This window comes from Macaca nemestrina, chromosome 20 (assembly GCF_043159975.1).
Source record: "Macaca nemestrina isolate mMacNem1 chromosome 20, mMacNem.hap1, whole genome shotgun sequence".
Taxonomy (NCBI): Eukaryota; Metazoa; Chordata; class Mammalia; order Primates; family Cercopithecidae; genus Macaca; species Macaca nemestrina.
The window spans coordinates 67,432,431-67,445,974 of record NC_092144.1 but is presented as its reverse complement, the minus strand read 5'-3'; positions in this window follow the sequence as shown (position 1 = coordinate 67,445,974).

The following is a 13,544-nucleotide window of genomic DNA, read 5'->3' as shown; positions in this document are numbered from 1 at the left end:
GTATTACATAAAGCAACAATTTTAAAAAGGATAAAGACATAAATCTATGAATATGTTGAGCATTTTTATGTCTGTTATCTCAGCAATTAGTAGAAACAACCAATATAAAATTGTTAAAGTTCTAGTGAATTCTCACCCCAAGACTGATAATTCTGGCCTAATAAATACAAATATAGGATGCTTATATTTAGTACAACTGAATATTTACAGAACTATCAATATAGATGACTAAAAAGTATCTTCAATTCACATGGAGTGAAATAAGACACAGGATGCTATCAAGATATGAATCAAAAAGAGAGATACATGGAAAATATAAAAAGAAGCATTTGGAAATTAAGTTACAAGATACTGAATAACTCATGCATCACAAAAGACAGTTTAAAATGCAATATTTTTTCAAACAATGGTACTACAATATATCCTTTTTTTTTTTTTTTTGGAGATGGAGTCTTGCTCTGTCGCCCAGGCTGGAGTGCACTGGCATGACCTCGGCTCACTGCAAGCTCCGCCTCCTCGGTTCACACCATTCTCCTGCCTCAGCCTCCCAAGTAGCTGGGACTACAGGCGCCCACCACCATGCCCGGCTAATTTTTTGTATTTTCAGTAGAGACGGGGTTTCACTGTGTTAGCCAGGCAGGGAAATAGCTTGAACCGGGGAGGTGGAGATTGCAGTGATCCAAGATCAGCCACTGCACTCCAGCCCCTGCGACAGGGTGAGGCTCCGTATCAAAAAAAAAAAAAAAAAAAGAAAAGAAAAAAGCATACAAGGCTCAGGCCACTGCTTGGGGGGCTATGGCAACGTAGTGTGGGTGCGGGACCATGCAAGACCGGAGCACGCATGTTCCTGGAGGGCTCACAGCAAACCTGAGGTGCCAGGCCACCTGAGCCAGTCTGGAACGCTGAGTCTCAGGGAGACAGAGACGGGGCTGGGGCTCTCCATCTTTCTCCAGCATCCCAGAGAGGGCACCTTGGGGTTGCTGTACGGACCACGTGGCCGGAGCAGAAAATACAACAATAGAAAGTTATTTCCAAGGGAAACAGGAAGTCCCTCCCTGACACCACAGGAAACGACCCTCTCCTGAGTTATCATTGGCTCAGACCTTCGTGAGAAAGTGCAGGCAATGGAATTCTGGGTAAAGTCCCATATGTTCCCACGCGGTTGTGCCTGTTCGGTTCTCTGTGGGTAAAGTTAAGCGGTACCACTAGGAAATACTGGGGAAGTTAAGTTCCAAGGTTCCAACCACAGGGGTCCTTACCTCAGAGTACTCACATTTCTGTGGCTATTGGAGGCAGGGAAGACTCGTTCCTGATTTTCCTGCTTGGCCCTGGGCTCACCCCTTCACCTCTCCCAGAGCTGGGGTCCAAGATTTAAAATGAAAAATAAATTCAGTCTTTTGCTCCAGGAGCTGCCAGGCAGTAACATTAATAAACGGGCCTTTAATTCAGTGGTTACAAAGTTGTGGTCCCTAGACCAGTAGCATCTTCATAACCTGAGAACTTGATAGAGATGCAGGCTCTGTGGCCTGACACAGGCCTACTGAATCAGGAACTCTAGGGATGGGATGCAGCATCCGTGACAATACCGTGACTAGAATGGGAAATACTACTTTGCTCCTCATAGGAATGTACATAAAAAATGTTATCACATTGTATTCAATTTTAAAAAGAACTATTGTTATTATTGTCATTAGCATTAACATCAAAATGCTTTCACATATACTCTGTGGGAGGCTAAGCCTCAGCAGGATCCTTGGCATTTATCAAAACATAAAATACAATGACACCCTAACTCAGCAGCTAGCCTCATAGGTGTGATTAAAGGTTTTACATGAAAGCACACATTTGGGTTATTTCTTAAACAGTTCAGAAAAAGTGTTCCTAAAACCATAGGTAGGCATGCTACTTGAGACTCATTATTACAGGCCACAAGATTTAAATTTTGGGACTGTAGTCCCAGTTACTCGGGAGGCTGAGGAGAATGGCTTGAGTCTAGGAGTTCAAAGCTGCTATGAGCTATGATCCCGCCACTGTACTCTAGCCTGAGCAACAGAGCGAGACCCTGTCTGTAATACTAAAATTTTAAAAAGAAGATTCAAATTTTGGAAATAGCAGGACTAATTGCCCTCGGACCTAAGTGGGTGGTAGAGTTCATCCAGTTTCAAGTTTGTGACTTTAGAGGACACTTCCTTATTCATCTTTAATTCACAGTAACCAAAACCTGCCTCTCTACCTCTTGTTCTTCCTTCTGGCACTCAAGGCAAGTAGATTCAATCACAAACTTGATTATGAGAGGGTCCTGCCTGAAACTAAGAGACATAGGTAATGTCCTGTCCTCATCAAAACATCACCAGCTGGGTGTGGTGGCTCGCGGCTTTAATCCCAGCACTTTGGGAGGCCGAGGCGGGCAGATCACCTGAGGTTGGGAGTTTGAGACCAGCCTGACCAACATGTAGACATGGAGAAACCCCGTGTCTACTAAAAGTACAAAATCATCCGGGTGTGGTGGCATACACCTGTAATCCCAGCTACTCTAGAGGCTGAGGCAGGAGAATTGCTTGGACCCGGGAGGCTGAGGTTGTGGTGCGTGGAGATCACACCATTGCACTCCAGCCTGGGCAACAAGAGTGAAACTTGTTGTCTCCAAAAAAGCAAAAACAAAACAAAACAAAACAAAAAAAACACAAAAAACAAAAACAAAAAACTCACCATCACCCCCGGGCACAGTGGCTCACGCCTGTAATCCCAGCACTTTGAGAAGCTGAGGTGGGGGGATCACCTGAGGTCAGGAGTTCAAGAGCAGCCTGGCCAACATGGTGAAGCCCCGTCTCTATTAAAAATACAAAAATTAACAGGGCATGGTGCTGGGCCCCTGTAATCCCAGCTACTTGGGAGGCTGAGGCAGAAGAATCGCTTGAACCCAGGAGGTGGAGGTTGCAGTGAGCTGAGATCGTGCCATTGCATTCCAGCCTGGGCGATAAGAGCAAAACTCTGTATCAAAAACAAAAACAAAAACAAAACACCATCACCATCAACCCATCACCGGAACCTGCAGCTCCCATGGGACCACTAAATTTTGGGAAGGTATGAAAAAGGGAACCACTGAAGACATCTCTAGAATGGTGCACAAATGAAACACAATTAAGACACAATTTCACAATCACTTCTGCCCATATTCCATTGTCCACAGCTCATTCACATGGCCCCAAATTAAGTGTAAGGAAAGCTGGAACATGCTTTCCCCCCAGGTGTTCAGGAACAAACAAACAAATGAAAATGTGATTAGTTAGCATCTAGCCAATTCATGGCACACTCCATCCATTTGTTCACCAGATATAGATTTTATTATTTCTACTATGCACTCTACCCTGTCACTCCTTCATTATTCCAGTAACTCAGTATCCTCCAGTCACTGAGCCCATATCACTGTTACAATCTCTAGGGTGTATTTTCCTTTGCATCAGATTCAGATTTTGTTTCTGCAGCACAGGAAAACTATAGTCACAATATAAATTGTCTCCACTCACATCCAGTATATAGTGACTCATGGATGTAGTGGAAGGATACAGTGAAGTTACTGAAGAAATAAGTGCATAATCTAGATTTCTATTCACAGCAAGAGTGTTTTTCAAGAAAGAGTATAAACTAAGACCATATGAAGTAAAAAATGAAAATTTTAGGTAAAAAGGTAACCCGAAAGGTTATATTTAAGAAAAGTGATTCCAGGTGGAAGATCTGCATGATATAAGGAATGCATCTGTGGATCAATACAATTATTCATTATCTGTATAAAACATGAACAATATCCCCTTGTTGAGTAGAACAACAGAATTACTATGCCTCAATACCACTACATGATAACCTGCCTTATATTATCCAAGAGGAGGGTAAAGGTATTAATAACTCTATACCCTGATGTGTTAAATACATGTCCAATAATTTTCAGCTTAAAGACTAACAAAATGAGTGTATACATTCCAAATTAAAAGGAAAATTAGTATTAATAATCTATACATGTTTTCAAAAGAAAGCACAAGAAACAAAACTGAAGAAAAGATAAGCACAAAATAAGAAGACGCATTTAAGCCCAAATATATTAGCTATCACATGAAAAGAACATGGAATAAATTATTGAATAAGTAGGCAGTAATTATTGATGAGTTAAAAATATCCAGTAATAATTAGTTCATAGCTTACATATCTAAGGTATAATGTCATATAAATATATTAAGTCAAAGTCTAGAAAATACATACCTGTAATTATTAAACACAAACACACAAAAAATGCAGATTTGTATCTGACACATAGAAATAAGGGAGAAAACATCAGCAGGAAAACATACTTTACAATTTTAAACATGAATTCAAATTACATAAAACAATTTTAGTATAATGAGAATAAAGGGTTAAATGTCTAAACAAACCAGTCTGCTTTAATATTCATTATCTCAGTAATAATATCAAAAAGGCAGCCATAACATTGGTACAGTTCTGTTGGATTCACACATCACGATGAACACATTTGGCCTGATAAATCCATATAACGTAACAGACACCAATTGTAGCACGTTTTAGCACAAACAGAATATGAACAAAACAGAATAGATAGCCAGGACCATCAAACATCTCTTTAACTTGGCCGGGCGTGGTGGCTCACGCCTGTAATCCCAGCACTTTGGGAGGCCGAGGCAGGTGGATCACTAGGTCAGGAGATCGAGATCATCCTGGCTAACACGGTGAAACCCCGTCTCTACTAAAAATACAAAAAATTAGCTGGGCGTGGAGGTGAGCGCCTGTAGCCCCAGCTACTCAGGAGGCTGAGGCAGGAGAATGGAGTCAACCCGGGAGGCGGAGCTTGCAATGAGCTGAGATTGCACCACTGCACTCCAGCCTGGGCTCTACAGCAAGACTCTGTCTCAAAAAAATAAAAAAATAATAAATAAATAAATAAAATAAAAAGGCAAAAAATAGAATATTTAAACTTAGAGATAATTCAAGACTACACCTTAGATATTCCCCTAGACCTGTCCAAAAAAAAAAAAAAAAAAGAAATGATATATAAAGAAAACATGCAAGAAAATAATACAAAATTTGAACTTCCTTTATAGCAAATGAAAACATAGGGATGGGGGTACAGATTTAGGAAAGACAACCATACATCCGACGTATCATTTTATATATTCAAAATATTAATTTTGCAAAGAGAAAGGTGTACAGAGCCATGTGGGGGTTTGCACGGAACTCATGGGGAGACACTGGCTGCCACAATTTAGGAAGACTAACAGAAAACCTCATCTGACATTCCTTTAATCGGTGTGGATAAATGGTTTCCCCCCAAAACTGGCAATGACAAGGCTAGAAAATACTGGGCATGTGAGAAACTGGATCCTCCAGAGATTTTAGTTCACTGAGGGACGGGAAGAGGTCTGAGAGGTCTGTAGGGTGAAGGTTTTTCCCAGAACTTCCAAACAGCCTGGGTCACCTCAGAAAATGTTGGACTAATGTTCAATCTAGGTTTAGAGCTTTGCATGGTGAGTGCCACAGAATGGGGCAAAAAGAGGGAGAAGATATTTCAGAAAATGAGTATGAAGTGACAATCTACAGAAGTGAGAGAGGAAAGTGTGAAAACTGGGTGTTCATTAATAGAAATAATTTCTTACTTTTGATATTCTATGGCAGTAAACTGTGAGATTATTAATGGAGTACAGGGAGTTTATCGAGATATGCACTCAGGATGCACAGGAATGAAAATGAGGCAGTGAGATGGAAGAGCGGGCACAATAAACTTTATTAGTGGCCAGGCACGGTGACTCACACCTGTAATCCCAGGTTGCAGTGAGCTGAGATCGCGCCACTGCACTACAGCCTGGTGACAGAGCGAGACTTCGTCTCAAAAAAAAAACAAAAAAACAAAAAGAAAAAAAAACAAAAAAAACACAAACCCTCCATCCCTAACACCTTGGTGACTATGTTTATATCCCTAGAGTGCAAGGATTGGGATGGCTGAGGACTGAGCCTGGTTAACCCTAACTACTAGGTTCCCCTCCCCTCTTCTGCAGTGGGTTTCTTTTTATAGGCTCTGACATGGGACATAAATATCCATTCACTTTGCCCGCTCCAGTAATTTCGTGCCCTTGTTCTATATATACTTGTCACTGATCTGCGATGCTTCCGAACAAGGAGACAAGCCATTTCCCACAAAAATACACATATATCTTTACTTCAGGGCACTTCTCCCAACACAAAGGTGATGCCCACTTGTACTGGTCCGACTTCAGGCCACGGAGAGGGTTTCTCTACATCCCTGGCCACATCACAACCACTCAAGGCAGGATGTGATGTATCAGTCTATTTGCAGCTTACTCCAAACATCAGGATAATCTGTCTATAAATAAGGCTGAGGGTTTTTTCCCCTATTTTTCAGCCAACCAAAAGTATAAGAGTCTGATTCCTTTTTTTTTTTTTTTTAAAGACAGAGTCTCACTGTGTCGCCCAGGCTGGAGTGCAGTGGCACATTCTCGGCTCATTGCAGCCTCCGCCTCCGGGTTTAAGCGATTCTTGTGCCTCAGCCTCCCGAGTAGCCGGGACTACAGGCATGCACCACCATGACCAGCTAAGTTTTTGTATTTTAGTAGAGACAGAGTTTTGCTACGTTGGCCAAGCCTTTTTTTTTTTTTTTTTTTTTTTTTTTGAGACGGAGTCTAGCTCTGTTGCCCAGGCTGGAGTGCAGTGGCATGATCTCGACTCACTGCAAGCTCCACCTCCCGGGGTCACGTTATTCTCCTGCCTCAGCCTCCTGAGTAGCTGGGACTACAGGTGCCTGCCACTACGCCCGGCTAATTTTTTTTTTTTTTTTGTATTTTTAGTAGAGATGGGGTTTCACCATGTTAGCCAGGATGGTCTCGATCTCCTGACCTCGTGATCTGCTCGTCTCGGCCTCCCAAAGTGCAGGGATTACAGACGTGAGCCACCGCGCCTGGCAGGCCAAGCTTATCTTGAACTCCTGGCCTGAAGCAATCCTTCCTCCTTGGTCTCCCAAAGTGCTGGGATTACAGGTGTGAGCCACCATGCCTGGCCTCTGACTCCATTTTTCATATTTGACATTTGACTGTTGCCAGTTTAAAAGCTCCACCTCCCCTTTGGCCCACTTTTAAGCAACCTGATTAAAAAAGCCTACATGCTCCCTCCCTTTGCACAGCAGCAGAGCCAAACTCCCACCCCCACCTAGTAGCAAGGCAGGAGGAGGCAGTGCAAGGCAATGCCGGTTGGCATTATACTTTCACTTCCAGGATACGTCATCTCAAGGCAAGTAGTGAGAGTTGTTAGCACTCCACTCCCTGCAGCCCTCTCCAAAGACAGATCAAGAGCACAAAACTTAAAAGAAGAGAGCTTCAAGAACATTTGGAACAGTTAAAATAGAGACTTAACATTTGGAACAATTAAAATAAAGACCTCACTCAGTTTTTCTGAGTTGCAAAAAGGGGGAAGGGAGTGGGAATAAAAATATTTGAAGAAATAAAGGCCAAACATTTCCCAAATTTGGGAGAAGGCATACACCTAAAGACTTGAAAACCTGAACAATCACGAAACAGGATAAACACAAAAAAATTCCACACCAGGGCACATCATAATCACATTTCTGAAGACTAAAGACAAATATTTTAAAAGCAGCTAGAGAGAAATGACACATTAGTAAAGGAGAACAACAGTTCAAATGGAAGCAGATTTCTCATTTAAAACCAGAGGCCACAGGAATTGCTGCAATGTTTTTCAAGTTTTCCAAAAGAAAAGACTTGTCAACCATGAATCCTATACCACACAAAAAATTTCCTTCAAGAATCAATAAAGATATTCTCAGATAAAAGAAAAAAAGAATACTTGTCACAGGTAGACTTATTCTAAAAGAATGGCTACAGGAAGTTATCCACACACAAAGAAAATGGTAGAAGGAGGCTTCAAGATGGAAGAACAATGGAAAGGGTAAGAAATACAGGCCAAGAGACTATTCTTGTTCTTTCAACAAAGTTTGACATTATGACATAGGACTAGAGATTTCAAATAAATAGGTTTGACAACAGAAGCAGAAATTATAACATCATTCAACATGGTGCAGAGCACGTGGAGGGTAAACGCTTAAGACAATTGTATTAAAAGAATAATGGGGCCGGGCGCAGTGGCTCACACCTGTAATCCCAGCACTTTGGGAGGCCAAGGCGGGCAGATCATGAGCTCAGGAGATCAAGATCATCCTGGCCAACATGGTGAAACCCCATCTCTACTAAAAATACAAAAATTAGCTGGGCGTAGTGGCAAGCACCTGTAGTCCCAGTTACTGGGAGGCTGAGGCAGGAGAATCTCTTGAATCTGGGAGGTGGAAGTTGCAGTGAGCTGAGATTGCACCACTGTTCTCCAGCCGGTGACAGAACGAGACTCCATCTCAAAAAAAAAAAAAAAAAAAAAAAAAAAAAAAAAAAATTAGCATAAGGACATCTAATAAAAGTAACATTTCTACAAATCACTCAAATTGCTATAATGTTGACAACCAGCAGATTGTGACTAAGTTACATAAATACATTTTAATACATAAAGTAACCACTAAAATAATTATACCAAGAAATACACTTAAAAAAAAAACCCACTATATTAAAGATGAGCTTGCTGTTAAATTAGGAATTAAAAAAACACTACAGACAAATCAAAACTGAATTCTTAAAATTGTACAGGTATCCAAAAAAAGGGCAAGAAAATAAAATATGCCCAAAACCAAACCAAACCAAAACAGAAAAAAAAAAAAAGGAAAAAGAGGCCAGGCCTGGTGGCTTACGCCTGTAAACCCAGCACTTTGGGAGGCCGAGGCGGGCGGATCACCTGAGGTCAAGAGTTCAAGACCTGCCTAGCCAACATGTCGAAACCCATCTCTACTAAAAAATACAAAAATTAGCCAGGCGTGGTGGCACATACCTGTCATCCCAGCTACTCAGGAGGCTGAGGCAGGAGAATTGCTTGAACCCAGGAAGTGGAGGTTGCAGTGAGCCAAGATCACACCACTGTACTGGAGCCTGGGCAACAGAGCAAGACTCTGTCTCAAGAAGAAAAGAAAGAAAAAGAAAAACAAAGGAAAAAAATGATAGATTTAGCGCAACATATCAATAGCCACTATAAAGATAAATGGTTTAATATAACAACTAAGAGAGATTTTCAAAGTGAAAAAGAAAAAGAGCAAGACCCAACTATATATTGTCTACATAAAATTTACTGCAAATATAATGATGTAGGCAGGTTGAAAATAAAAGAAATGGACAAAGATAAGCCATGCAAACATTAACTTTTGTTTTTTCTTTTTTTTTTTGAGACGGGGTCTTGCTCTGTCACCCAGGCTGGAGTGCAGTGGCACCATCTCGGCTCACTGCAAGCTCCACCTCCCGAGTTCATGCCATTCTCCTGCCTCAGCCTCCTGAGTAGCTGGGACTACAGGCATCCGCCACCACGCCCGGCTAATTTTTTGTATTTTTAGTAGAGACGGGGTTTCACCATGTTAGCCAGGATGGTCTTGATCTCCTGACCTAGTGATCCGCCCGCCTCGGCCTCCCAAAGTGCTGGGATTACAGATGTGAGCCACCACGCTGGGCCTCAAACATTAACTTTTAACAATGCAGCAGTTATATCTTGTATTAGTATAAGAGAAAATATACTTCAGAGCTCAGAAAATCAAAATGGTCAAAGAAGAAAGTTTCATAATGATAAGAGGGTCAATACATGAAGAAGATATAATAATCATAAATGCATAAGCACCGAACAAGGGAACATTCAAATATATGAAGGAAAAAGTGATAGAACTGAAAGGACAAATTAAAAATTCCACAATTATAGTTGGAGACTTCTTTTAGCATTCTTCTTTTAGCAAAATATTAGACAAAAAATAAGGAAAATATAGAAAGTCTGAATAACATCATTAATCAACAGGATCCATAAACACAGAATATTTTACCAAACAACACCAGAATATACATCCTTTTTACAAGTAACTGTGGAATACTCAACAAGCATGTTGTTTATGGGTTTCTTGTTTATGGGCCCAAAACAAACTTCAACAAATACAAATGTTTTCAAATTAAACGAGCTTGTGCTCAGGCCAAATGTGAAACTAAAAATAACAAAATGATAACAGGAATATTTTAAATACTTGGGAATGAAAGAGCATACTTTTCTTTTTTTCTTTTTCTTTTCTTTTCTTTTTTTTTTTTTTTTTTTTTTTGAGATGGAATCTTGCTCTGTCGCCAGGCTGGAGTGCAGTGGTGCGATCTCAGCTCACTGCACCCTCCACCTCCCGGGTTCGAGGGATTCTTCTGTCTCAGCCTTCCGAGTAGCTGGGATTACAGGAGCACACCAGCACGCCCAGCTAATTTTTGTATTTTTAGTAGAGATGGGGTTTCACCATGTTGGCCAGGATGGTCTCCGTCTCTTGACCTCGTGATCTGCCTGCCTCAGCCTCCCAAAGTGCTGGTGTTACAGGCGTAAGCCACCGCGCCTGGCTGAAAGAGCACACTTTAAATAACCCATGTATCACAGATAATTCCTTAAATGGAATCAGGAAATAGTTAAGCTGAATGAAAATATAATTACAATATAGGAAAATGTAAGATGGAGATCAAACAGTGCTGAGTTTAGCTTATAAAACTAAATGCTTACATTAGAATAAAATAATGATAATCTAAGCTCCCACTTCAAGAAACTACAAACAGCAATATACAACCAAAACAAGCAGAAAAAGAAAATAATGACGATCAGAATAGAAATCAAAGACAGAACACATGGAAAATCAATGACACAGAAAACTGGTTCTTTGAAATAGTCAATAAAATTTATAAACATCTAAGATGAACAAAGACAAAGAAAGAAGACACATAACCACTATTAGGAATAAAACAAAGGATACAACTACAGAACGTTGTGTCATGAAGGGAATAATAAGGGAATGCTTCAAATAAATAACTCCGCAAATTTAAATTAGAAAACTTAGATGAAATGAAACAATTCCTCAAAAAGAATAGTCTATCAAAACCCACCCCATATGAAATACTTGGAGTACCTATTAAGTTGAATGACTATGTAATTCAAATCTTCCACAAGAGAAACCTCCAGACTTAAATGGTTTCACCAAAAAATTCTACCAAATACTTAAAAGAAACGACACCAATTCTACCAAATGTCATGCAAATAAAAGGGGGGTGGCACTGGAGGAAAACTTCTCAATTTATTTTGGGAGGCCAGTATTAGTCCAAACACCAAAGTCAGATAAAATGGAAACAAAAAAATAAAACTACTGACCAGTATTGCTCATTGTCGTGGTCCCCAACTCCCCTGCCTTCAGTGTCCTGACCTAGAAAATGCAAGGTGCCTCGACAGCTCTGTGACCCCGGACCAATTGTGTGTCTTCCCTGCAGGCTTAAATGTAAGCTAGGGATTGGAATGCCCGGGCACTGACAAAGTTACATTGTTGCCCGAAATACTGAGAGATCAAACACGTTGCTAAGCATGTAGAAACCAGCCCTGTATCTGAGCCAAGTTCCTTACGCCCTCGTATACTCTCTAACCCAAACTTCTCATCGCAGACATACACTAGTAGCGCTTTTTGTTTGTTTGCTGTCCAACACAAGGACACACTGCAGCCCCCCAACCCCATATGAAAATTCCTCCGAGAAATGATTTGAACTGATTACCCTGGTGTTTTATGCTCCTTTCCTTGGAATTCCAACAGGTCCTATCTCAGGACTTTTTGAAACAGTCCCTTGTGGGAACCCCTCTGCCACTTTTGGGGAAATTCCAGCCACATTATTTGGCCAGATGGAATACTCATGATTTCAGATACAAAATTTCTCAGTAAAATACTAGCAAATGGAATGTTGTAATTAAAAGAAATCATATTCCAATTAGCCAGGCGTGGTGGCACGTGACTGCAGTCCAAGCTGTTTGGCAGGCTGAAGCAGGAGAATCGCTTGAACCTGGGAAGCACAGGTTGCAGTGAGCTGAGATCGTGCCACTGTACTCCAGCCTGGGTGACAGAGGGAGGCTTCATCTCAAAAAAAAAAAAAAATTATATTCTATGACCTGATGGGGTTTATTCCAGGAGTGCAAGGCTGGCCTACATTCAAAAATTGGCTGGGCACGGTGGCTCACGCCTGTAATTCCAGTACTTTGGGAGGCTGAGGTGGGTGGATCCTTTGAGGTTGGGAGTTCGAGACTAGCCTGGCCAACATGGTGAAACCCCATCTCTACTAAAAATTCAAAAATTAGCTGGGCATAGTGGTGTACGCCTGTAGTTCCAGCTACTCAGGAGGCTGAGGCAAGAGAATTACTTGAACCTGGGAGGCGGAGGTTGCAGTGAGCCGAGATTGCACCACTGCACTCCAGGCTTGGTGAAAGAGTGAGACTTGGTCTTAAAAAAACAACAAAAAATTCTAAAATCAGTTAAAGCAATCCATCCTAACAGGCTAAAGAAGAAAAATTACATGATCATATCAATTGAAGGGGGAAGAGCATTTGGCAAATTAAATGCCCATTCACAATAAAAGCCCTCAGCAACTCAGAAGGGAAACTTTCTAAAGAACACGTACATAAAAGTCTACAGGTATCATACTTCACGGTCTACACGGAATGCTTTCTCCCAAACATCAAGAAAAAGGCAAGTACGTCCTCTTTCAACACTTCTATTCAAAATCACACTGGAAGTTCCAGCTAGTGCAATAAACACAAGAAAAGGAAATAAAAGTAATATAGATTGGGAGGGTGAAGTAAGATGTTTGGGCCAGGAGTGGTGGCTCATGCCTATAATTCCAGCACTTTGGGAGGCTGAGGCAGGAGACTCACTTGAGCTCAGGAGTTTGAGACCAGTCTGGCAACATGGTGAAACCTCATCTCTACAAAACATACAAAAATTAGTTGGGCATAGTGAAGTGTGCCGGTAATCCCAGCTACTCAAGAGGCTGAGGGTAAAAAGTGCTTGAACCTGACAGGCAGAGGTTGCAGTGAGCCAAGATCGTACCACTGTACTCCAGCTTAGGTGACAGAGCAAGAGTCTCAAAAAAAGAGAAATAAGAAATAAGATGTTTGCTAATAACATTAATATTTATAAGGAAGAAAATCCTAAGAAAGCTATCAAAAAATGTTGCTAGAACTATTGACTTCAGCAAAGTCACAGTATACATATAAAAATTATAATTTATATATTTCTCTATAATTGCAAGTACCAAGTGCAAACTGAAATTTAAAACTCAATACAGGCTGGGCACAGTGGCTCACGCCTGTAATCCCAGCACTTTGGGAGGCTGAGACGGGCGGATCACGAGGTCAGGAGATCGAGACCATCCTGGCTAACACGGTGAAACCCCGTCTCTACTAAAAATACAAAAAATTAGCCGGGTGCGGTGGTGGGCACCTGTAGTCCCAGCTACATGGGAGGCTGAGGCAGGAGAACGGTGTGAACCTGGGAGGCGGAGCTTGCAGTGAGCCGAGATTGCGCCAGTGCACTCCAGCCTGGGTGACAG